Genomic DNA, 27,148 nt, shown 5'->3' with positions numbered 1-27,148 from the left:
CTATCTCTCTCTCTCTCTCTCTCTATATATATATATATATATATATATATATATATATATATATATATATATATATATATATATATATATATATATCTGTATATATATCTATATCTATATATCTCCTCTCTCTATAGCTAGTAGCTATATCCTCTCTCATATTCTATATCTATCTATCTCTCTCCTCTCTCTCTCTCTCTCTCTCTCTCTCTCTCCTCTCTCTCTCTCTATATATATATATATATATATATATATATATATATCAGAGTATCCTTTTCCTTCGACTTTAATTTTGTGTAATTACGTACTGTTTTAAATTGTAATAGACGGAACACTGAAGCAGGCGGTTGCAATGTGAGAAAGTTATTGCATAAGAAGTTTGCAAGGCACTGTAGTTAAAGTGCAAATACAGCAGCCGACAACCGTCCTTTAAATCACTTTATTGTAGTTATGAGTGCAACTGCTTGGGCATCTAAAATACATATATTATATCCAACTAACTAAATAAATCCAGACATGTTCAAAAGTTGTGGGCAGCCATTTCCCGGTACAAAGCAGTAAACAACTTTTAGCACACGCATCATGACCAAACACAGGTTTCATCGTGATCATCATGAGACCCTGTTGAGGCTGAAGCCAAGTGCTCAGTGTGCTTTAAACTGTCAGGACCAGAGGGAGACCAGAAGAAACTTTCCACTTAAAGCCTCCGTTCACTTACATTTTAACCATTTTACAATTGGATCCAAGCTGAAATCAATGCCGCAGTAATAGACAGTAGGAAACTGTATTAGAGTGCATTGCTGCCGTCTATATGTGGCTGCCGGCTGCTCGATGCAGGGAGAACAATTTTGCTGTAATGTTGTCAGGCTAAGTCTTCTGTTTCAAGTTGGATTAGGGAACAGAGAGACCAGAATCTTTGGTGGGAGGCTGCAGATTGTCAAAGCTTTTGCCAGATAATCTGCAAAAGAACAGTAGGATTCATCTTATTCTGTTCAGAGCTGGCAGAAACTGCCTTTTCCATCATCATATAATAACTAACAACAACCTAGATTTATTCTTTGGACTGGGTTAGCAGCCCCTGCAGGCAAGTTAAAAAGCAGATATTTACAGGCTGATAAATATAATCTAGATGCTCAAATAAAACCTTTTGTGAAAAAGTCTACGTGGGCTTTTGTGTCACACTTCAGTGTTTCAGATCAACATATTTATTTTACTGTCAGATCAAGAAGCTGTTTTCAAATCATTCTTTCATTTATTAATAGAAGAAGGCTATCAAAACAGACCTGCCATCTCCTTCACCTATTCCTTATCATTGCAGGACGGATGTACCTGAAGTACAACATGAAGTAGGGTCAAGTATCTAAAGAAGCAACACGTTATTACCTGCTGTAGAGAGTTTCTTGAACAGATGGGAGAGTCAGTGAAATCCGTCTGGGAAGGGTTACACAGCCCAACAGAGAAATGCTGAGCAGTGGTGAACCCTCCCAGGAGTGGGCGGCCTATCAAGTAGGTCTCACAATAAATAAATAAACAGAACTACATCTAAAGTACTGCTGGTCTCACTTTCCTCAGTTAAGGTCAGTGTTCAGGATTCAAAAATAAGAACGACACTGGGCAAAAAAAAATGGCATCTCAGGGGGAGTTCCAAGGCCGCAACCACTGCAGACCTAAAGGAACATGAGTAACAAGCTAAATATATCATACTGATCCACGAGTTGCTTGGAAAAAAATATTCAGCGGACTGAACTGTGAACAAAGGCGAAGCTTTGATGAAGGTGTGTCACATCTGGCAAAAAACTATCGTAGCATTTCAGAAAAAAGAACATCACACCAACAGTCAAACATGGTGGTGGCCGTGTGAGGATCTGGAGCTGCTTTGCAGCATCAGGACCTGGATGGAGCCACGTATTCTGCTCTCTAGCAGAACATCATGAGGCAGAAAGCTCAGCCACCACTTCATGACCTTAAGTTAAAGCACAGCTGGGATATGCAGCAGATCAAGGATCTAAAGCAAACCAGCAAGTCCACCTCTAAATGACTCAGAATTATGAGAAAAGAGCTTTTGGAGCGTTCTAATCAAAGTCTTGATTTTAATATGACTTAGATGAAGTGGCATGACTTGTTTTAATGCTTGAAAAGTGGGTAAAAATTTCTCTAAAAGTAATTTAATTGAGTCTTTGCCAGATATCAAAATGTGTGTTGGTAGATGTTGCCACCTAAAGCAGCACGGCTAGTTACTAACTTTACGGCACAATTACACTTTCACATATCTGGTTGGTTTGGGAAGCGTTTTTAATCAAATGCAAGAATCATTTGAAAAACACATTTTTATATTTAGTCAGGTTATGTTTGTCTGATTTTACAATTTGTATGATGAGCTAAAGCATGTAAGCGTGACAAAAACAAAAAAAAAAGCATTTTCAAACAGATTAGAAAAAAAGAAACGTGTGATGGGGCACTCTTCACAGCACCGAATAAGAAAAGTCATGAGAAGATCTTAATCTCACGTAAACCAAATCACGATGATCAGCCTCTAAAAAACATGTAATTTATTCTGGCAAATTGTCATCACACGCGGCTTTGTCGCCGGGGAGCTTTTCTTCAACCTTCCGTCGAGCGTCACAAATTGCAGAACATTTTGAAGCCTCGACATAAGCAAACCTGCCTGCAAATAAATGCAAAGCTCATTGGTCGCTGGTGCGTGCTGTCAGCGCGAATCAAAAGCACAGCAGTCAGTTTAGGATGGAAAAAAATGTCTTCTCTCTGGTAAATGGAAGCCACAGCTGTAACCCCCAAAATAGGAAAAAAAAAAAAACAGCAGTAGGCTGACTTTATAGACAGACTGGCAGCATGCTAAATACTAATTGCTATGTGTAAAAAGGATGCGCCACACTCAGAGCATGTCTGTTTTTCTTTTTTTTTTTTTTAATCGCCTAATACAAAAAGTAGGACGAAGGCTGAGACATTGACAAGAAAGCATGGGTCACAGTCCCCGAATTTAAAGAGCAAAAGGTAAAGAACTTTAAAAAGCAGCTGAAGACAATCTGGCAAAATTTAGTAAAAACGTACAAATTAAACGTTTATTTCAGCCGGAAATTTCCACAAAAGGTCAACAGAGATTGAAAGGAGTCAAGCGTGTGATTTTTTTTTTTTTTTTTGTCGCTGCAATGGAAAAACAAAGGCGGCGGTGTGTCTGGATGGCTGGGAAGGTTCGGAGGAGGACGATAGCGCGTTTGCCGACGATAAAGGCTGACAATACATGAAGGGTAGAGGGGGTCTGTGGTCAGAGAGCTTGGAGAAAATAACATCATGCTCTTTGCAGTCGTATTTCTTTCTCCATCCCACTTTTTTTCTCAGCCTTTTTCATCATCTCAGACACTTCACCCCACTTCTCCCGATCTAACTTTTCTCCATTCTTTGTTTCATTTCAGCCTCCCTTCCCATCCGTACTTTTTCCCCCCAGTCTCTCCGTCTCTGGCTTCTCGTTTCGCACTTTTCCGGTTCTATTTAGCTCCCCGACGCTGCGTGTATCTGCGAACGATGAGTCACTTTTCTTTGAAGGTATAATTCAACACTTTGGGATCCGTACGTCTTTGCTCTCTCGCCGACATCAGAGGGCTGCTGCCACTCTCGTGCGCGGGCACAAAAAAAAATGCGAAGCCGAAGCCCGGTGACAGGAAGGCTGGCTCTGCATGATGACTGAGAGCAGGGAGGAGGTTGATCGGTACGGGCTTTACGGACCAGCACCTGTAACGTCGCAAATGAAACATGCTTGTTTGATGCAGAAGAACAGGGAAAAAAAAAAAAAAAAGAGCGTCACATTGTGCTGCCAGACTGGTTTGCTTGGATGGGAAAGTGTTCACAAATTCTGAGAAAATATCTCAAGCTGCAAAAGGGCCTAATTTATTGCACCAGTGAGAAAGGTAAAAGCTTCATTTTGTGAAGTGGACGAAAAAAACGATACATGGCTTTCAAATCATTTTAGAAAAGTAAAAATGGGAGAAGTGTGGCATTTGCATTCAGCCGCCCGAGTTAACGTTTTCCCCAACAACGTCTCACTGTCACCACAGCTGCCAGTGAACGTCTCTTATGTTTGGAAAACGTAGACAGGAGTTTTTTGCTCATGCTTCCATTCTAAATAGCTTAATCTCAGCCGGACTGAAAGGATATTGTCTGTGACCAACACTGCCGCAGGCTACCAAAAGGAATTAGGTCTGGACTTGGACTGGGACACTAAAACACGAAATTGATCTGAATTATTACATCGCAGGTGTTTGCACCTTTAGGGTCATTGTCATGCAGGAAGGGGAGCCTCCGCTTCTGTCTCTGTTCTTTTGGAGCCTCAAACAGGTTTTCATCCACGATTGCCTCCAGAAATATGGAGGTTCGGGGTTCTGCAGTACCTTCTAATTTTCAGATGTTGAAATGAACATTCAAATACAAAGCTTAACATTTGATGGTTTATAGCCTAACCCTGTTTTAAACTTCTCTGCGACTTTTGTGCTGTCTTTGGTCTTTGGGATGTTTCTTCACTGCCCAGCTCTAATAAAACTACGAGGCCTTCTAAGAACAGCTGGATTTACTCTGGGATTAGACTCTTAAGCAAAGGGAACTTCTGAAAGCAGTTGGATTTGCTGGATTTAGTATAAGAAGGTGACATTTTTTAAAACAATATTAAATTTCCTTTCCAAGTCACTATCATGTGCTACTTTGTGTTGGCAATTCATATAAAGTCCCAATTAAATACATTGGAGTAAGTGGTTTAAATATGAGGAAATGTGAAAAGGCTCAGCAGATATAAATACTTTTGGTACCGTATATCATACCTAGAAACGTACTCAATTAAATTCTAAAAGATAGTTTGTGTCTGTGCATCTTTGCCATCTTAAAGCCTGCAGGTGGTGTGATGCGCTGTGTACAACGGAACATTTGAAAAATATGTCAGCGTGAATGTGTTGCAATGATGGAACGCATGTCTTTGTAGCTCTAACATTGCCCACCCCCGTTTACACAACTCTGATTTCCAAAACCGCGCTGACTTTGTGAGTCACTCTTGTGAGAGTGTGTTTTCTGTGCGCCTCAGTTCACGTCTTAATCTCCTGTCTATACCCAAACTCAGCAGAGCTTGTCGTAAAATTTGGCTAATAAAGTCTGCCGGGATCTCTCTGCCGCTGAAAAGTGCAGCCAAACACACACTGCAGACGCAGATATAGTCTATAAAACTACTCAGACTTAAAGCAATACAGACGCAAAAGCACTCCTACAAAAGCGAAACCCACGTGTCGCTTAAAACGCAAAGACACACACGACGGCGTCTCGAGAAAAACACACCCTCCCATTCCGACACAAAGAGATAAAGATGCACACGGGTTAAAGCAGACTCGCGTATCTGCAGACGCACAAAGAAACCGACACGCGGGCTCAGGGACACAATGGAGAGAGAAAAAAAAGCTTCACGCGCAGACACAATGAAAGATACAAAAACACTGAGCAGATTAGAAAAAAAAACAAACAGGGACACGGGACTGCATGGGCCTGACAACCAGCAGCAGATCTAACAGCGGCAACGTGAGGCTCCAAACAGAGGCGGCGTGCTGCGACGGCAAACGTAGCTCTGGAGACCGCGGCTCAGCGCGCCGAAATGGAATGAGATGCAAAAAGCGCTGCAGAACTACAAAAGTGTCCACGTGGCTGCAAAACAGAGAAAAAAAAACACACGCAAACATGAACACAGAGCTCTGGCCTTCACATTGTCACAAAGGGGCGTTTTTTTTTTAATCAGGAAGAAGATTTAGGCCTTGAAACAACCAGAAGTGTTTTCTGAAGTCAACGAATGTTGGCATAGGTCCACTCTTCTTTGCACATTTTCTACACTTTTTCCCGGAAGTCAGGTTCTCTGTCATCGTCTTTTCTTTTTTTTTTTTTTTTTATATAAATCTAACAACATTTCATCAGTAGCGAACTCAGATAAGAGAGTTAAAGGTGGGTGAGCTGCGGGGTTGATTTGGGCTGCTGTAAAAGAAATGGAGGCAGAGAGAGAGATGAAGAGGCTGGCGGCTGGAGCGCCGCAAAAAGCAAGTAATCATGCTGAGAGAAGGCTTTTTCACAAAGGCTCTAAAAACAATTTAGCACAGCGGCTTGGGTGTTACTGTGCATCTGTTCCAAAGATGTCTTACAACCCAGACTCTGTGTTCTACACAAATTAGACAATAACTTTTTAGAATTTCAAACATCGCGAGGTCTATGAATTAATTTGAATAACTTTAGGTCAACTTTTCCACAGCCTAACAGATTATAAACACATCTTATGATTTGTTTCGCTTGGCAGACACCGGAATCTAGGGAAACCGCTTAAAGATGACACAATGTATTAATATGGTATATTAGTTATTTAGTGTTGCCCAATACCCCGCTGATTAGCTTAGCATCCCAGACACTGAAATGGAGAGAAACCGTTTAAAGATAGCAAACATGTCTTAAACCGGCATTCCACATCCAGTATTTATTTACTGAGACTTATATCCTAAATTAGGTTTAGCACAGATATCCTTTTCTCAACAGTTTCTTTTGATGCATACCGCTGAGAAATATATTTATTTGCTTTAAACACCTGATTAGCTAAGCTTAGCAGACACAGAAATGGATGGAAGGTGTTTAACGAAGCCAGGTTGTGTGAAACTGGCATATTAATGACTCTCAATTGACACCCCTTTCCCTAAATCAGGATCACAATTAACAATTTTCTATCAACCGTTTTTCTTTTTTTTTTTTTTTTTTGATGAAAAATGTAAGAATAAGGTGTCGAACCCAAAACCGAAGCGTTTCTGCAACAGCACGCATTGTGCTAAAACCACACCCAGCAGATTGCAGACAGACACACATGCCAAGGCGCTCGCCCCGCACGCACTCAGACACAGCCGCTAACTTCATTTCAAAATCAATTAATGAAAAACACAGTCTTTCCCCACAGGGAGCAAAAGACAAATTTGATGAATTTAATCCCGGTACACAAATCAGACCCGCTTGGTCCAAAAGTATGAGAGAACAAGACGAATGGAGGGAAGATAGATGGTCAATGAATTTTAAAAAGGCAGGGAGAGTGGGGGTCATTAAACCATATCGTTTCAATTTGATACAGGTCTAAACGATTTTTCTATCTATCTATCTATCTATCTATCTATCTATCTATCTATCTATCTATCTATCTATCTATCTATCTATCTATCTATCTATCTATGGCATCCCCCCTTTTCCCCTCACTGTCTCTTTGTGTTAGGTTTCAGGCTCTTTTAAAAGAGATTTTATTGATTTTCTTGGACGTGTAGAATCAGAGTCAGGCGTGTTTGAGTGAGAGTGTGTTCAGCTGGTCCGACCCAGGGCCGAAAAAAAATATATATATTATAAATCATAATAAAGAGTTTTCCTTCCTCTCCTTCGTGTTGTTCCTGAAACAAGGAACACTTTTCCTAATAGGTATGTGGAAAAAAAGAGGAATAGAAATAACAGTGTGGGATAAACTGTTCCATATGTCACAGTGGTGAATGTTTCTGTGTGCCCAAATAGTGACGTTAAAAAAGGTGTTTGTGCTTGGGGTAAATTAGTCAGCTTTTAAAAAAAACTGTGAAAGATTGGAAGAACACCTCTTAGTGAACAAACATATCTGTATAGTAAGATAAGAGCAGTGCACAGTTCTTTGTTTCAAAGGATTAGTACCGCCCGTGTTTTGTGTCTGTTACAAATCAGTGGTTGAATGTCCTGCTATAGGCTGAAATTACAATCAGCTGAAGCTCAGCATAGCTACAAATATGATTATATGTTTTGCAGCTTATGCAACTCAAACTTAAAAAAAAAAAGTATGCATTCGATGGAAGACTGCAGCGAAACTTAGCTCAGGTGAAACCGAGATTTCCAGCCATCTCATAAAAAGATACATCCGTACTGTTATCCTGATTGTTGTGCTACATTTTACCACATCACCCGTAGTGTGATATTCCGTGCAATTGTCAGAACACTTCATGGTTCATGGACAAGACATTTCGAGTGTTTAGTCTCTTTATCAATGTTCTCTTTGCTCAACAAGTTCCAGCAGCGTGCCAGCATAGATTTCAGGAGGAAATGAGTAAACTGCTTGGTGATTGGCTGATTTCTTGAGCTTACATTTTCGGACATTTTCCTCACTAGGTTTAACCTGATAACAACATTCCTAATGTGGTGAAGTAATAATTTATTCTGAATGCAAATATAAAAAAAATATCTTAATGTATTCGATGTGGCTTCATGATATTAGGAAAACATGACATGTGACATTAGTGTCAAATCAACCCAACTTTTTCTCACTGCTTTCAGTCACGATATTCTCAGGTGTGAGTATACAGGACAGTAAAAGTTCACCCAACCGGCCAAAAGCTATACTTTCAGAGTTTAAATGCGTAGCCTCTGAAATGTTACAGCATGCTGAATATTGCATCCAAGCGTTTCTTTGCGATTTTTTTGCGCAGGTCTGTATTTCAGCGATGATTGCTACTCATTATACCCTGCAGCTCTAATATTTTGCTCACACTGTTGAACGCAGTGGCTTCAACAAAGAAAGAAATGCCAAGCTGGCCAGGAGTGTAAGACCGACAACCTGTACGAAGCTTGTAGATAATTGTAAGTAATAATAGATGATTCAAATTACCAGCTGCACATATGGATCTAATTGAGTGTGTAAAATAATTTGCAAAATGAGGAAAGGAACAAGAAATTGCTGATGTGTTGTGAAAAGGCCGCCAGATTTTGTGGAAATTGAGCAAGCAGTTTTTTTTTTCTGATTAATCTAACAAAGCAAAAGTCAAAAGTTTACCTTGTAGTCCCCAATAAATTAATTATCTATATTATATATGGATGTAGACTAGATTTCTCCAATGGCTGTAGCCTTGTTCTAGCAGATCCTTCAGCATGTAAGCAGTCAGGTTTTTTTTTTTTGTTGTTGTTGAGATATATGGTAAACAGCAATGTTTGGCCAAACGTTCTCGGGAAACATGGCATGGTGTGATTTGCACGTTAAAGAATTAAAGACTGTGCCAGCGAGTGTGTGGAACAGGGTGTTTGTGGAATGGCCTATTCAAAAAAAAAATCTTAAAGCGATGATGTCTCAAGAGGCAAAAAGTGAATGAGAGTGAGTACAAAGAAGCAAATGATGAGACACTGAAAGAGGGAGCGAGAGAAGAAGGTGAAATTCAGGCTTGAAATTGATGGTGTAATTGTTGACTGCTGGGCAGCTCTTATCTAGGTTTCTCAGGGTTGTTGTCTGGGCGAGCTGGCCTCCTCCTTGCTTTCCAATCTCTTTCTCTCTCTAGGAGGAGAACAAACCTAACAACCTCTGTGCATTACTCTATTTTTCCCCCTCTCTTCCTTGAAGCTTTTGTACTCCAAGTCTCTGTCCTTCTTCTCTTTTATCTCCTTTCTGTCATATTATTGTAGCCTCATCCTACAGAACATCTTTCCACCCCCACACCTTTTCCTCCCCCCCCCCCTGCCTTTCTTCAGACAAGTTAGACATCACGCAGAGTGCAGTGGGCTAGAAAAGAGCAGCGGGAGATGGGGGGGTTGGGAGCTATGGGGGTCAAAGGTGTGTCTACAGCAGGATAGGGGTGGGTGAGTGGAAAAAAAAAACACACTGAACCTGTTTCTCTCTCTAAAGTCCCCTGAGAGCACCACCGCCCCTGACCAACACCTAAACAACAGGACTATTGTGGATGCAGCTGCTGATACAGCTGGAGTCAAAGGATGCTGCAACACTTGATAGGAGGTGAGGCCAATTAAGTCCTGACCGGAGCTAACGCTAATAAGCAGAGGGTGTTCAGTGTTGGTAAAAAGGGTTGTGTAAAGATGTAGAATGGGCGTCAGTAAAGGCAAGCATAACATCACAACCTGAAGTTTAAGAGGATGAGTTTGTTGTACCTGCAGCTCATTCTGGTTATGAGCGATGGAGAGAGAGAGAGAGAGAGAGAGAGAGAGAGAGATAGAGAGAGAGAGAGAGAGAGAGAGAGAAAGAGAGAGAGAGAGAGAGCAAAGCACAAAGGAGATAACAAGAAGGACAAGAAGGCCGAACAGAGGACAGCAAAGCTGCTTTGTTTTACATGCGCCTGCTGTGTTTGGAAATTCTGGCCACACAGTTAATATCTGAGTTAAATTAACAGTTTACGTTTATTAAAGGAATATGTAGACTATTATTTTACTACCGTTAGCCACTCTAACCTCACTAATGGCCAGGATGAGATGGTCAAAGAAGTTCAAAACGTGAAATCATTCTGTCTTAGTTTTGAAACTGTACTAAAGCCCCTGTTTCACAGAGACCGCTCTGTCTCAAACATGATGTGACTTCGGCTTTGGTCTTAATGTAAATGACTGACAACTCTCGATCTCACTCGCCCACAGCGTCTAGAGAAACTATTTTCAAAGCCGTTTTTATACCTTCCTACATTATAGTTCCTGAGGAAAATTTAGAATCAGCCAAAACACTTTATCGGCAGGTTGAAGCTTTACCAATCGATCAGAAATCAATCACAAAGTCCTGAATGTGGTATTTCTTCACCTCCAGTAGGTTGAGAGTTAGTTCACACATATTTTGCTTCAAAGCATAACACTCAAAAGATGAAACTATGATTAACAGTAATAATGCTGTCCAACCTGCTGTGACATTTTACCAGGTGGTTGTGCAGAACAGTTTGCTTCTGTGCTGCAGGTTTCCTGCTGGATTCTCCTTCATCACAGACAAAAACCAGAGCCTGTATTTCTCTGATGACACCCTGTCCAAGATGTCAAAAAGGGATCTGATTCCTTTCAGGGGCCGAGGGGTGCCAGTCCTCTCTGTACTCAATAAATCTTGATACCATTTCAATGAACTCTTTAGTTAAAGCAGATAAGTCCGCCTCAGCTTTAGGGACTTTTGAGCACAATAAAATATGTTGTGGGGAGAGAAATGCTCCCCACTCCGTTTGAAAGAAGTCCTCACATAGAACTAAAAGCCACATTGCCCCATCATTGATTTTTGAACAATTAAGAGTAGCATTGACTTCCCAGTAAGAAGGCTGTTAGAAACCCTGAAATAACTTTGAATTTCCAATTAGAGGTGCTACACTGTGTGTGCATCTGTATTCTCTCCTAATAGTGGCTAATGACTCACTGATTTTCAAGCACGGCAGCAGGAAATGGGCAGGGTAGCGCTCAGCCTCCTTGCAGCTCCAAAAAAAAAAAAAAACCTAAGCTACTCCCACACACCGGCTCAGAGGAGATCTCAGAGACCAGTCTTGCAGGGGCCCTCCTGCTGCTGATAAGCCTTGCATGGGCCCCGATGTAGTGCTTACCCCGGAGAGAGACCATTAGCCCGGCTGCAGCTCCTTCCCGGATAAGCTGCAGCTTACCAGCCTGCGAGCCACAGGGCAGCTTTTTTTATTGTTCCTTCAAAACTTTATGTGTGAGCATGGGGGCGATGGCATGGGAGGAGCGGTGTCTGTAACACAGGCTCCAGCAGACCCGGTTCCTGTGTGTATGTGTGTGTGTGTGTGTGTGTGTGTGTGTGAGATGTTGCACGCTCCCGGCAGTTCCTGTACACTAACGGCTGGTCCCACGGTAGGGAGGGTGAGCTCTGTCAGACCAGAACAATGCCAGAAAAGGGGCTGCCATAAAAACAAACTACCATGCTCTGGTTAGCACAAGGAGGCGGGTAGGGGCCTACTTTTTTTCTCCGCAAACACCCCCCCTTGGGAACTACATCTGCATCATTATTCACATGCACACATAAATACCCCAAAAACTCAGCTACACACTTCGTGAGCCTGTATTTTTTTTTTAAAACTGCTCTCCTTGCGATGCTACCGTGCACGCAGTGTAGAGGAAACAGCCAGAGACGGGAGCTGAATCTTTAAAACGTACTCTCAGCTCACGTGTGGGGAGGTTTCAACAGGCATGTCCAAGTTCATACAGAACGCGGCCTTTACGTGTCACTAAATCCCAGGAAAAGCCAAAAAGGGAACGGTTTCCGACAGTCTTCAGCACATGCAGCACAGAGCGGATAACCGAGCCAGAAAACATCTGCTGACTCGGAACAAACAAAACAACGACCAGCCGACAGACAGCCGTGCTGGGGCCTCACAAACCATACCGAGTGCCTTACACTGTGCCCCCCAAAACACAAATGGCTATCTGTTTTGTGCCTGAGCGTATTATTCTTTCCCATCATAAAAAGTCTACACAGACACGGCCCAGCACAGACGCGGTGATAAACATATGCTAATCAAGACAGAAGCGATTTGTAAAGCAGATAATAAAGATCTCTTTCTTTGAGCAACCATTTGGCTCAGCAGGAGCAAAAGGCAAATGTGGAGGAAAAGAAATATCTTCAGACAGAGCTATTTATTGCAAAGTTTTGCGCGACAGATACACAAGCTCAGGTGCTTCTATTTGTATAGCATCGTGCAGCCGGTTTCATTGCTTTAATGTTCAGGCTTGCTGACATTCAGCTGCGCTAAAGTGCCGTCTGAGATTCAATGCAGTTTGGGAGAATGCCGGAAGGATATGAGTGAGACTTTTTTATTTTTGCTATGCAGATCCTAAAACGTGTACCACATAGAAAGAAGATATTATTATAGTATTATTTTTGAGCAAGGGTTTTATGATATCAAAAGAAAACATTCCTACTGCTGCTAAAGTAATGTTAAAGCTAAAATAATGGCATCCCCAAACATTTTTATTGTTATTATACCTAAAGCCAAAGCAAAAGATACGGAGCGCCTACTAACTTTAGTTTTAGTGTTACCAGCCCTTACTGGGCACCATTTTGCTAGATCAACCCTGGGTTGGACGACCAGCCGATATTAGCTGGGTAATTAGCCTGGCTGTGTGTTCAGGTAGAGCTTACAGTCAGCTGTTTAAAAGACATGGTGCTCCTAGCTTGCCAGCTCTAGTTTTAAAACAGCGCTACCTCGATGATACATGGTGCTCCAGTAGTTTTCACACCACTACTGTCCATGTGTTTCACAGCTGATTTTTTTTTTAAATATCCTAATTTTTCTACTTTGTACCTATGAAAGGGTTGGCAACAACAGGTTGGGGAGGGGCAACACTAGTTCATGTAGCCTAGAGTCCTTCTGCTCTCTGGATTGTTTAAAGGGACCTAATATTGCGGAATGTTGTGGGATTTTGTTTTTGAAATGCTAACATTTTAAAACTCCATATTTTCAAACTGGCAACAGGCTTATTGTTTTTGAATACCAAAGTACACCACATATATAACACAGAAATATTTCTCAGTGTTTATCAGTTTAATTAAAAACTGTGAAGGTTTGTAGGTGTTGACACATCTAACAGATATTTAAATCATTTGTGTGTGTCAGAAATCTTTTTATCCTGATTTCAGCATGTTTTTAGGCTCTGGTACTCCAGAAAGTTTACCTTAATTTATAGTATGAACCCAATACCATCCATTCAACCATTGTCTATACCCACTTATCTGTGCAGGGTTGACGGTCTTTTTTTCAGAAGTCACTGGGCTAATAGTAAAAGCTGAATAAATGCTAAATAAACTGCCTGAAGTACCACAAAACGCAGAATTCAAACTCCAACTCGCTATGGAGGCACAAGACATGCTTTTACAGACATGTCTGTTTCTCCAGATGACGTCACAAAAACGTTTGAGCCAATAGTAATATTGATTCAAAATTCAATGCAAGACACCCGTTGACCCTCAGGAGGGCGACCCACTGACGATTTTAGACACAAAGCAGGATTTCAACAAATATGCTGTAATTTGTCAAAATAATCACCAGGATATGTATTCAGCTCTATAAGACAGCCGTGTTAACAGTTTATACGCAGGAAAGCAACTTTATGTCATACATTTTCTAGAAATGTTTGCAAACTTTGAAACAAAGCATTCTTTGTTGAGCCTGTATTGCTTTTTTTTCTGTTTAACCAAAAACTCAGTTTACATGTGGACAAAAATTGCGGAAGCCACAGAAAAATCTTGGTTTTGCTTGGGCTGGACGATATAGAAAAGCATTTTGATAGAATTTAAATCATATTGATCAATATCGATAATTATCAACAAATTTAAAACATGCATTTTAAGTGCAGCCCTGGCCATGTTATGGTGTACCTTAGCGACCGATTTTTAGAAAACACACAGACACTGAATTCAAACTCAACCCTTTATTCAACCAACTTTTTACCAAAACTGCAAGTTTTTAAAAAATGAAAACGAACATATGCTCCCTGAACTCTTTGAAAGGGTGGAGCTTGGGGGCAGAGCGTTTCTGGGTCTGCGTTTGTGATTGGTTGGGAGGATGTAATATTAACCTACATGACAGGCTAGAATACAAAAGGAAGGTAAACTGTTATTCTATCAGACTTTTTATTGACCTTTTTTTCTATCATTGATATACGTCTATCAATCGATATATATATTGTTATTAAATTATTGTCCAGACCTAGGTTTTGCTAAATATCTGCATTAGCAGGGCCATGGCCCTTATTCTATAGTCACTAAAAACCACTAAAAATAGACTAAAAACCCTGTAGCCATGATGTAGTGCTCAGCAACAATGGGAGAGTTTGGAAAATGGAACATTTCTTTAATCCATATTAAAAGCAGACTAAAATCGAAACTAGCTAGCCAGCTGCTAAATGTTTTCCCCTTGCCGTCTCTTTAATCCAAGCAGCTGCACTTTTTTGACTCCGCTTTTATTGTTTCCCATCTTTTAGCCTTCTTTAATTTTGGAACCATAAAGAAGATCGCTACATTTCTTCACACTAAATCCCCCTATATGTCAATATTTAAGGACACGCTCCCCTTTAATGAAATCTCTAATCAGCAAAAATCCATTTCACCTTGTAGCTCTAATTAAGTGTCCTGCTTTACATAAATCCTTGAATAGAAACCCAGCTATTGAGCGGGGCAATTCAGAGATAAACAGCAAGACGGTGAGAGGAAGTGAGTGGAGGAGGGCGGCAGATGGCCAGCAGTGGTCAGGACTGCCCTGCCCTTCCATCCTACCAGTCATTAATAATGCAGAGCCGCCAGAGGAACTCCCCCAAAACGTCTTTTTAAACTGCGCAGGTCCGCTGAAGAAAAGCACAACCCTTGATGTCATGACTGGAAGCTATGGATTTCTCTCCATCTGTTCATTCATTCAAATCAGAAAACAGTAATTAGATTTGGGTGATGTCTCTCTCCACTGCACACTGACGGTTTTTCTATTTTTTTTTTTTTTTTGAATAATTGCATTGATCAGCTAAACAGGAGGGAAATTACAGGTCACAATGAAAAGCTATGACAAGCAAAACTTCCACAGCGCAAGAAGGAAAAAAAAATAGGCCAAGATTTCCTCGCTCCACATATTTGCTTCCAGGATGTCAGTGTGCTCCATATTGGATTTTCCACAAGTCAGTCTTTCCTGGAAACATTTTCCCTCCCTCCCTCTGGGCTTATTTATTTATTTATTGATTTGCCCCAAAGGGGGAATGTATCATTCAACGCTGGTGACAAATATTTATATCACTGCGTTGTATTCTGTGTTCAGAGCGTAGTGCATTTTTCTGATATTGTAGTTAATTTTTGACGGCGGCGTCAATAAAACTTCATTTAATTTGTGTGAATTGATTTTGTGAGAAAGAAGAAAAAAAAAAGATCCATAATAGCTGATCTCGGGGCATTCAGTGTACTGGCCCTACTGTTAGAAACCACCAAACAGATTATACCACTCTCCGTGGCGTCATTTTTATTCACAATGGGCTGAATATGCACTTGTCTGTTCAATTAAAGTTGAGCTAGATAAGTGGCAAGTGCTTACACTTTGGCAATGCAAAAAATGACCTCATTAGGCTTCCGAAACTGAGCGGAATTGAATGAGGGAGAGGTAGGGGAAAGAAATATGTGTGCGTAGGTAAAAGATGGGGCGAAAGGGAATAGGAGAGGATGCTTAAAGAGTGGGCATAGATAGAGAAGAGCAGAAGCATCCCGCCTTGGAACAACTGCAATCACGGCTGCTGCCAGAAGCCCCCGAATCCATCCTCACAGCCTGACGGAAACTTCTCAGCAGCTCTCACATCCACTAAGACAGAGCTAGAGGTGCATAAGCTCCAGAATGCATAAAACCTGTGATCCTCCTAGCAGAAACGAGAGCTTCTGTAGCATTTAACCCAAACTTATCAGCGTGGATTTTATACAGAAAGCCCAAGAAATCAGTAACTGTGTTATCTTTTTCTGATTTTAGTATATTAAGACAAAATGCAACATTCTGAGAAAGACAGCTTGCATCAAACCAGCTAAATCAGTGGGAATTACTATTTGCCGCATAGTTTTCTTATGGATATACCTTTGTCTCTTGCTGTTGATCAAACACCAAAAAATGTTGTAGTTTGATTTTTGATTCGGTGTCTAGTCGGAAATGGAACAAAGCAAACCTTGAAGGCCTTAAAAGACCAAATAAAAACACATTTCCAGTTTCTTAGAGGCCATCAGATTTCCATTTTAACATTTCCTAGCTCAAGAGGACATAATGCTTTGTTCTTTCACAGCAAAGTCTTTGTTACCAAAATGCTGAATCTCATTTCATTGCAGAATGGCTGCAATTAAAGCCACAGTACAATTGACCAAACTTCACATGTTTACATTGGTGGTGGTAGGATAGAAAAGGCTTTTTCTTTGCATCACTCCCAAACAATTGGTTGCTATGTGGGTAGTGTCTAGTGGTTGTTATGAAGACTTGATCCCAAGCTGCCACTCTTTGCTACCTGCCCAATGAGCATTGTGGCTTAATAAATATGGGTCCTTGTCCACCCTGACGGCCAATGGCTGAACAACGGCTGTAAGATTTTAACTCTGTGACAAGCTGAAATTGAGTTGTTACCTGCTGATCGGAAACATACTGTTTGCCTCTTTTTGTCTGCATAATGCCACAGTGAGTTTCACAGCCTCCACATAAAACCATAAAATCGGTGAGTGGGTATTGTGTGGAAAAAGCTATTCCGTGCAGAGCCGTGCAAAACGACTCTCACTGAGAGTCACTGTGTGCAGCTTTGTGTTGTGTTCCCATTAACACTGATTGGAGCCAGAGTCAATAAATATCTGACAACAACAGAGTAATTTGCCACGTGAGCAAATGCCGATTAGACACTTTCCAATTCCACCCAAAGCCAGATTTCAGAAAGTCTGAATCGGCGAAAGGGGATATACGATTCAGATTTAGTATTGATCCGTCTTTCCCGACAAGACGAGACCTACAAGATTATAAAGGGTTTTCCCGGGGAACCCTGGGTGTGGTTTTGGCTCTTTTGTTTCAGCTTGGTTTCCATATTTTAAGGTGCTGATTAGAATTTCGCATACACTCAATATAAGATAGAATGATTAAATGTTGGGTTTTTGATGCTGCAATCGCAACTCTTATCCTTTAGGCAAAAATTCTTACACAACAGCTTTAGCTTCAATTAACATTGCATTGGACATATAGAGTGCCTGTCAAGGAAGAGGCCTCTATCCATGAAACTGACATTCTTAAGTACAAACTGAGGTTTGGAACTGTAGATATGCGTCCTGAGACATTGTTTTATGCTTAAAGATGTGAACAACTGAGACTGTAAACTTTTAAAATATCACAAAAAGGAAAATGCGCATCAGACGTGTTTCCATCTACTGGTTTGTAGTGAACTGACCAGGCGACGCAAAACATAACGTTGTCATACGTTGGCTGTAATAAACGGAGTAGATGTTGGTAACTAGAACGGACCACAGATCAGTGATGGAGCGAGGCTTTATTGAATGAAGCAGCCAATCAGTTGTGTAAGGTAAACGTTCGCTGCGTCAGAACGGATTCGACAAATGCGTTTCCCCATTTCCTTTTTAGCACATTTAGTCTTTTTCGAAACAATCAAAAACCACCTCAGGCGAGCGTAAAAACTTTTTTGCAAAATTTAGTGAGTTGATTCCAATTTTGCCGTTTCCATAAACCTTTCCTAATGCAATACTTCAAAATGCGCATTAGAAAAGGTTGATGGAAACATGACTAATGGCTAGATGTATGTTTGGATGTGCCATAGTGTGGCTCTCAAACTTAAAAACACTGTACCAACTTTTAAACAGGGTGGCGGCAGTATCATGTTAAGGGGCTGAGGGTCAACCGCACAACATCAAATCTTTATTTTATTTATTTTTTGGTAATGGGGGTTGTATAACTACTTTCTGCAAACTACCCAATGGCAAAATAGAAGAAAGGTCAGTGGAATAGTCAAAAAAAAAACATTTCAAATAAACAACTTCTCCTCAATGGATAGAATTATGAAGAGATATAAAAATATACCAGGACGAGAAACACAACTAAGCTTTCTGTTTGTTCCTGTTAGCGATTGGGGCAACAGGTCTCATTGCTAACCATGATACCTTATTTATATGGCTGATGATAAACTCATGATAAAAATGCTGGCTCATGCAGATTGGAGGCCAATAAAAAGATGTTTATACCACTACGCTCCTGGACCAAGCATGCTGTCGGTGTAAACAGGCCCCCTTCCTTACTTCTGCTGTAAACATCAGCTCATGTGGGCCAGGCCAGCCCCCCCACTGTTCCCATCAGCTCTCATATGGCCCAACTGCTTTAGCTTCCTGGCCTTCCATGGGCCATTTCAGGTCAGCACAAACACGCTCACGCACCCACACTCAGGAGCATTAAAAAAAGCGGCGGGATCTCCATTCTGTTTGGGCAGCTTCTGAACACACGGGGCAATGCCTAAGATGAGAACTCCCTTTATCTCAGCAGGTAACCCAGACTCGCTTGAACTAGCAAAGCTTATAGTACATCTTGCTTCTGGAAGAGATTCTTCCTCAAGAATAAAAAGGCAAGGTGGGATTACACCTGAATCTGGATGAAAAATGTTATTTTGCGAGAAGTGCCTCCAGTTGAAGTCTGGCACATCAGCTGATGCTCAGCAATGGATGGGAGAGGATTCCTTTCCCTTCTCCACGTCTAAAATAAACTATTGGGATTCAAACACCTGAACGAGCATGAAGTGAAACATCAATGGTCTCGTTACCACGGGATTTCTGCGTGCTTTCAGCTGCCTGCGGCGTGACTTCCAGGATCGGTCGCGTTGACGCGATGCATGTGGCACATAGATGAAAATTAGGCTGGCGCAAACAGACACGCACCAGGCAGACAGGAGACATCTGCTGGAGTGACGACATGATGACTATGATGCAATGTTGACCCTTACGCATCACTGCTGCCATGTGCCACCAGAGCACACATACAGGATAAGATTAATAATGTGATGGTACAGTAAAGCTGAAAACCAAGGATGCAACAAGACATCCAGATCATGAGACAATAACAGCCTACAAGATGTTCTATTGACAAGAAGGAGATGAGATTTTAGCAATAGTTTTTAAAATGCTACATATCAATATTTTTTGTTTTCACACCAGACAATTCTCTTTTTTTTATCTAATCAATGTTGAATATTACAATCTGTGTTTGACAATTTGACAAAAGGGACCTCTGGTGTGCGCCATTGAGCTGTGATGAAAAAAACTTCATTTAGCATTTTGCTGTAGTAAGTTATTGTTGAATTTAGATTTTAACAAACAGTTTGAGAAAATTGTCAAAAGTAACTAAAAGAGTAACAAAAGAGGCCGTGTATAGAAAATACGCTTGTCTTTTTGTCTTGATGCTTGTCTCATTCAGGGGTGGTGCTAATGTCAGAAAAGATTTTAATTCTATGCATTGTTCACTCATAGAATAGTTTTCAAATTAATCTCAAATTCTTTTGGTTAAAATCCCTGTTTAGTGTAGTTAAAAAACTGTGAAAAGGGCCTTTAGTTAAGCGTCACCAGAAAGCCTAACAGCAGATGCCAGCGCCATTGTGGTTGGCAGCTAAAGGTTAGCTAGTCTCGGTATTTTCACAGTGCATCGAGTTTGCTCCTACCTCGTCTGTCACTGGTCCTTTTTTCCTACAGAGTACCCTAAATACTGCGTTTAAAAATGGAGTGCTGTTAGCCCGTCCAACGACATCGGTATTAGTCTACCCCTTTGACACAAGAAGTCAACAACGAGTCCGGTTTATAGTAATTTCAGCAAGAAGACCATTCAAAGTGCTTCACATAATGAAAGCACTCGCCCTAATATCTGTGGACTCAAAATAATAGCTTACTTTTATTTCTCCGGACTAAGTCACTTGACGACAACAACAAGAACCAGACTTCCTCTTACTAAGAAATATTGTGGCGCTTTATTATCATGTGATTTCATGCTGAGATATTTTATTGTTAAGTAGAAGGAAGCTAATGTCTAATGAAAGTACAGTAAGTCGCGTGATGGTTGCAGGACAGCTCATCTCTTTCCGGCTGGGCTTACAGGGGTTAAAACTTAACAAATACTCAATGGATTAGCGATCCAAACCTACTTGAAAAAGTATTTTAAACCTAAAGTTAAGGACACAAAGATTTTGACGACATTAAAAATATATAGGGGCCTTGGTGCTGCTATTCATAGATGGCAAATAAAACTTGCATCATTTAATGAGGCTTGTAACTGTTTTTTAAAAAAAAAACAGAATAAAAAGATAATGAAATGTCCCCCGTGACTCTACAAGCTTGTTGGAAGATAATAGTTGCAGACAGCAGCGAGTTGATGACACTCGGGAAAACACACAAAGCAGCCACAAAAAGGGTGTAAAAGTTCTAAGAGTTCTGTCTCGCTGGTACTCAAATGACATCAAGAAAACATTAAACGGCCCTTTGAAGCAGCACGTGTGTGTCGCTTAACGGCCCAGCTCAAGCGTGGCTGTCTGTAGCGTGTGTGTTTGTGTGTGTGTGTGTGTGTGTGTGTTGTTTGCAGCTGAGCCGAGTGTGCGAGAAGGAAAGGAGGGAAGATAGGAAGGAGGCAGGCCGTCAGGATGTGAAGTCCATTGTCTGTCTGACAATGAAGAGATCCAGTCGGCAGGAGTGCTGTGGCTCGCTCAATGGAGGCATTAACATGTGTGGCCTGAAATCTGTGTTCAGTGTATGTGTGTGAACAGACACTGTGTGAGTCTTTGTTATAACCAGAACTGGATTTTGAGCTGATGATATTGTTTAAACCAAAAATAATAGATGCTTTAAATAACAAACGGGTTTCACTGAGAGCTCCTCATAAATCTACTTTACGTCATCAATAAATGTGCTCCTAATGTGGCTTATATACACGGCCGCCAACTTCACTTTAGTATTAAGAAGATGTACCGTTTCTTGAAGAGGGCTGGACAATATAGAAAAAAGGCATATCAAGAAAACAGAAATCATATTGATTGAAATCAATAATTATCAAAAATTTAAAAAATATATATATAAGTAGAGCCCTGGACATTTTATGCTGTTGCCTATTTACCTATTTTAGATAAAGAAGACTGAATTCAAACTCTACCCTTTATTTAACCAACTTTTTACCCAAACTGCAAGTTTTTAAAAAGAAAAACACGTGCTCTCTGAACTCTTTGCAGCTCTCTATAGCTTGATGATGAAGCGTTCCTGAGTCTGCGTTTGTGATTGGTTGGGAGGATGTAATGACTGTAGCATTAACCTGCATGATAGGCTAGAATGCAAAAGGAAGGAAAACTGTTCTATTGACCTAATTTTTTTTTATTACACCATACGTCTTTTGATCGATACATAATTATTGAATTATTGTCCCGTCCTATTTTTAATACACACAAACATTCCCTCTCAGCTACAAAAACAGCACCAGATTTTCATAAGATCTAAAATAGAGCTATTTTGTAATTAATAATTTTTTTTAATTAGTCAGATTTCCCCATAAATCAACAAACAACACTACTATTTCAGAACAATAATGTCACAAAGGCACCTGGCTTCACTGAGTTACATTGCCACAGACAGGCCTGCATAAGTATTACAACATTTTCGGCAATCGTAAAACTACAAACCGGCTTAGGAAAAACTCATGTTTTTATCCAGACAACACCAAAGAACCGTGAAACTGATATATCAGTAAAAGTCAAGTCAGACAATCAGATGCTTTGAATAATGTTAAAATAATTTCTCAGAATCAATTCACTACCCTAAGCCTCAGTTTAAAAAAGCCAAAAATCAAAGTTAGGACAATTTAAAAATTAGATTTGGCTGAAAAATCTTTGTCAGTTCAAATAATGACCAAAGGAATTTAAGCCAGCTATGATATCCAGACTGATCAATCTAACAAAGAAGTTGACAGACAACAATATATTTATTCCACATAACCTGAAGAAAAATACAGATAAGCGTTTTCATTGACCTAAAAATGTAAGGCAACCTTATTTGTGATCTTTATCTTCAAACAGCATTTAATTTACAATGTTTGTAACTAACAATCAATCTATTGTAATTTACATGTGTGAAAGAAACTTCTGTAGCTGGGGGCCCCAATCCTGACTACAGCCCCGGGCCCACTTTTTCCTGGATCCAGCCCTGGCCACTCCCCACCAATCTAATGAAAACTAATGTTTTTTTAAGACCTCTGGAGACGATTGTGCAAATCTCACAGCCAAAAGAAGAACCCTAAGCATACAAGCCTACATCTTCCAGCGGACATCGCCGTAACGCACCTCCATTAACTTCTCCCACAAGCCTTGTAGTGTCTACACTCTAAACCACCCCCTCCTGCCCCGTCTGCTAGTTAACTGGTGCTGGCACCATCCAGCTTGTAAATATCCACTCCCCCTTAAACCCACCCCACTCAATGTCCAGAGTGGACACACGCCCCTCTGGTCCTCCCCCACTCCTGAGTAATTACAATAATCACTCAACTGAAGCTAATACTTACTTCATTAGGTAAATCTGTAAAAGAATAAGGAGGGAAAAGCACTCCGAAGCAATACTTCTTGGCAGTGGATTATGTAAGGGGTTATGATGACTGTAAACTTAGAGGAAAAATTAAGGACTAAAGTAAAATTTTAACCTCTACCTGGAAACAATAATAAGCAAGAATGCTCGAAAGCTGTAATATACTTTTATTGTAAAATCTATCAGCTCCACTCTAGATATATTTTACTACCTATAGGACAGAAGGTCAAGGTCAGTTTTACTATTTATTTTGCTATTTTATTGCATATTATTCAATGAAGATCAAATCTATCCTTCCAAAAACAAGCTGTGAATAGCTCAGACCTCTGATGACGTCACACAAAGCAACTCACTTGACTGTCGCTGGTATTTTTGTGTACAGTCACATGTTTTTTATTTGTTATTTAATTCCACCCACTTATCAATCTGATACTTCAACTGCAGCAAAACATTTGAATAATTTGCTACGACAAAACACCTGCACGAGGTCTGTAAAGAGGACCATCGGGACAGATGATGCTGAGCGGTCAGAAAAGAAAAGAAGTGGCTTGGATCAGCTAAAGTAGAATGAGTGCAGAATGCATGAGGTGAAACTGTAGTAGCAAGTCATATAAGGTGATGGTAAACAGAATGGGGCATTTACTCGTTTTACATGTGACCACTGAGCAGGGAATCCAATCAGAAGGAAATGTTCAAAGAGGAATACTCATCTATACCAGTTCAAGTCTAACAATCCCTCAGTTTCCGCTCTGCAAGCCTCATCGCCTTTGAGCTCTGTAGGTTGGACCCCGCTGCAACCGAAATCCAACTTATATATTTGAGAAATTCTGTTAGAATCCTCCAAAAGTTGCTACTCTAGCCATAATGTTGTCAGCTGCCAGCTGATCAGCTTGATGTTGTCCCTCTTGTGATGCCATGGAGTCAAATAACACAAAACAGAAGTGTTTTTCTCTCTTCTGTGCTTTTCCCCCCAAAAAAAGCAAAAAAAAAAAAAAAAAAAAAGTCTAAACTTTGTATTAGTGAAACCCTGCCAGACGCGTTATTAGTCAGTTTTGTTTTGATCGTCAGTTTATAGGCTATCTGTAATGGGGGAAGAATACGCCAGATTTTTGAAAAATATTCAAGCAAATCCTCAGAAGGCAAACTACTCTTTATTCAAAACAGACTCGTGAGACACTTAGAACTCAAGGGGGGGAAATTAAACCACAGACAAATCTTCAATTTTTACATGAGAGGGTCGCAGTGAGACGATTTCCACACATCAGGCGAAGTCAGGAGCTTTGTGCATTGATTTTCAGACACAGCGGGGATGGTTGCCTCTCCTGCTCTGCCGCTCCTGACCGCACTGCGCCGTGTTTACTCTGCGCGACACGGAGATAAAGTTGCGCCGCACTGAACCCCGGACTGGTAACCCAAACCAAACCAGTATCCCAGCCCAAACAGCGCACCGTGTCTCCGATTGCGCTATTTCTAAGAAAGATAAAGAGAGCTGCCTCACTGCAACAGCTGAAGCTCCATGCTCTCCTTGTTGCTGTGCCTTTTCCTCATTTTCCCCCTCCGTTTACTCCGACCTCCCCCCCTTTTTTCTAACAGCGCTCTGAGCCACCAAGAGATGAATAACGGCTCCAAACTTACCTTGTTTTTACGCTGATGGTGCTGATGATCGCGGGCGCTGCGTCCTGCCTTCTTCCGTTCCTCTGCCGACGGATCCAGCAGCGTAGGCTATCCTTCTCCTCTCCTCTCCTCTCGCCGTTACCTCACGTTTGTAGTTTTTTTTTTTTTTAGTTTGAGTTAGAATTATTCCACATCCCCGTCAGTTTCTGATGACTCGACCCGCGGTTCCCCTTCCTCGCCTGTCTCGCGTTCTCTCTGATTTAAAATGTTTGGACTAAGACGCAGATCGTGCCATATGATCCTGTCATTCAGTTTCTACACAGAAGAACTGGCTCTATACGCGCAACTCCCTCCCAAGGCTTTGTAACACGAAACCAGAGGAGGAGGAGGAGGAAGAGGAGGAGGAGGAGGGAAAAAAGGGGAAAAAACGCATAGAAAGAAGAGAGAGCGTAAATTTAATCCACTAAGTGGGACGAGCTAGAAGGATCTGTCCCCGGTTCTCTGTCTAAGAAGTTTCAGCGGTATCACAGAGAAATGTGAGCGCTGCGTCTCAGTGCCAGGCTCCGCTAGAAATGATGCGTGCTGGTGCGTGGTGCTGCAGCGTGTGTGCGCCCCCCCAGCCTGCTTCTGCAGTACGCAGCGCAGCAGGAACCTGGGAGGATTTCAAAAAAGGCACACAAACTGGTCTCCACCCATTAGCCCCTGTGAACAAGGGCCCAGGGCCCCCTGCTGTAGCCTCCACAATGCAGTTTTCATTGTGTGCAAAGTAAAGGTCTGTTTTGGGGGCGCTCCCCAACACGGGGTCTGACCCCGGACAACCCAGAGGTGCTTTCTGATGAGTACCTCGCAGCCAAATGAGCGTTTTTGGAGGGGAAAAGGATGGCAGGGCTTGTGGTTAAAGACAGCAGAGCTTGGTTGTGCTTCTGATGCCGCAGAGTAAAGTCCTACATCCATCATCGATATTCGATAAAATATATAGTGCATTGCAAAAGTTTGCATACCAATAGAACTAGTTCACATTTTGTCATTTTCCCACCAAAATCTTAAATCTATTTCTTAGGATATTTTTTTGGACATTGATCCACACAAAGTGGTACATAACTGATAAGTTACTATTCTTCATCGCAAAACAGGACAACCTCAGTTAGGTAAGATGGAAATCTGGAGCAGCAATCTGAAAGCAGGGCCGGATTATCCACAAGGGCCAGTGGGCCAGTGCCCAGGGGCACCAACCATGGGGGGGCACCACATGACACATGCTTTAAAAATATATTTTTCATAAATTGTTATATTATTTACTTAAAATTGTTGAAAGACCATGCATTATTCGTTTTGTGAACACTGATGTCACAATAATAATAAATTATAAATAAATCAAGATTTTTTTTATTTCCACATTTTAAAATGAGATATTTGAATATTGCTCACTGCTCATATGCCTACATGTAGTTGTGTAAGTTAGTAAATAGTAAATTACATTACAGAAATCCCCTTGTAATACAGAAATCCCCCCCCTTTACCCGTGCTGTCCTCAGCACGGGTAAAGGGGGGGGGGGGGGGGCTTTGAGGTATAGTGGCACCACATTGTCTTAATACGGGCCTGCTGAAAGTTGTGCTAAAGAATCTCGAATGACTTTGGGTCCAGACGTTAAATGGACCATTTTTACACATGAATATACTTTAATCTAAGCCACTCTATAGAAGCTCTATATGCATGTCTAGGTCTTGTGTTAACCTGGCAAGCCAGACTGATAATGTCTAGAACTCTCCTTTCTGCAGATCATCAGCCTGGGTCTGCTCTCATTGAAGCCATTCGGGGAAAGGAGGGACATGCAGCAGAACTCTCCGAGCTGATTGGGCGAAGCGACAGCCAATGCCCACCTAATAAAGGTTGGTTTTAGCCAATTATGGTATCAAATAAAAATGTAAGCAGCAGTCAAGGCACTTCTTGCTGTTCTTATGTTAAAAAAAGAAATTGTGGATTCTGACAAAACAGATGTGATAGCAGCAGCTACGCATGCATTCTGCTGCACTGCCATGTTTATGTTGGTTCAATGGGCTCTGCAGCTCTTGCTTTCACCACAGTGGTATGTCCCGCCTTAAACCATAATACTGCAACGTGATTGGCCCAAACTGTTTTTGGTTGAAGCGGAAGCGGTATGAGATGGATTGTCGTGTGTTTGTGAACGCACAAATACCGCGAGGATTCAGTGTGCGGGCAAGCTTAGGCTTGAACGTCCACCCCAGTCTTTCGCAGTGTCTAAGAGGTTTTGGTTCTGAATCTAACTTTTTACATCTTCCCATCAACTGTGACCAGCTTCTCTGTATGTTCTCAAGAAGCACATCCCTAAAACATGGTGTTGCCACCGCTATGTTTAGTAAACGGGGCAGAAAACAAATGCACGCCACATTTTTCAATTTTTTTTGTTTGTAAAGAATTTTTGAAACCCTCCATCATTTTCTTTCCACTTCACTGCAGCACTTTGTGTTTGCCTGTCACGTAAAATCAAAGTAGAATAATTATTGAGAAAAAGAATGGGGGGAAAAAAAGCTAATGGGGTATAAACACATTTGAAAGGCACTGTAATCGTCTTTACGGTTCTTGCTCTGAAGTTAATTGAAAGCAATAGAATCAGAGTGCTGTGGCCAGAACTCCGGAACTAACAGTTTAATTTAGTTTTCATGTCA

General features: G+C 41.1%; 1 protein-coding gene across 1 annotated transcript in view; it reads right to left on the bottom strand.

The window, feature by feature from the left end:
- Positions 1-25,082, bottom strand: part of LOC105936275 (sema domain, immunoglobulin domain (Ig), transmembrane domain (TM) and short cytoplasmic domain, (semaphorin) 4C) — a gene marked incomplete in the record, with an annotated part of 144,596 nt that extends 119,514 nt beyond the window's left edge. Inside the window, 1 exon segment of the mRNA XM_036144615.1 lies at positions 24,482-25,082.
- Between the last annotated feature and the right edge of the window lie 2,066 nt (positions 25,083-27,148).

The sequence above is a fragment of the Fundulus heteroclitus genome, chromosome 12, assembly GCF_011125445.2.
Source record: "Fundulus heteroclitus isolate FHET01 chromosome 12, MU-UCD_Fhet_4.1, whole genome shotgun sequence".
Lineage (NCBI taxonomy): Eukaryota > Metazoa > Chordata > Actinopteri > Cyprinodontiformes > Fundulidae > Fundulus > Fundulus heteroclitus.
The sequence above is the reverse complement of the archived record's forward strand: the minus strand, read 5'-3'. Positions and strand labels throughout refer to the sequence as shown.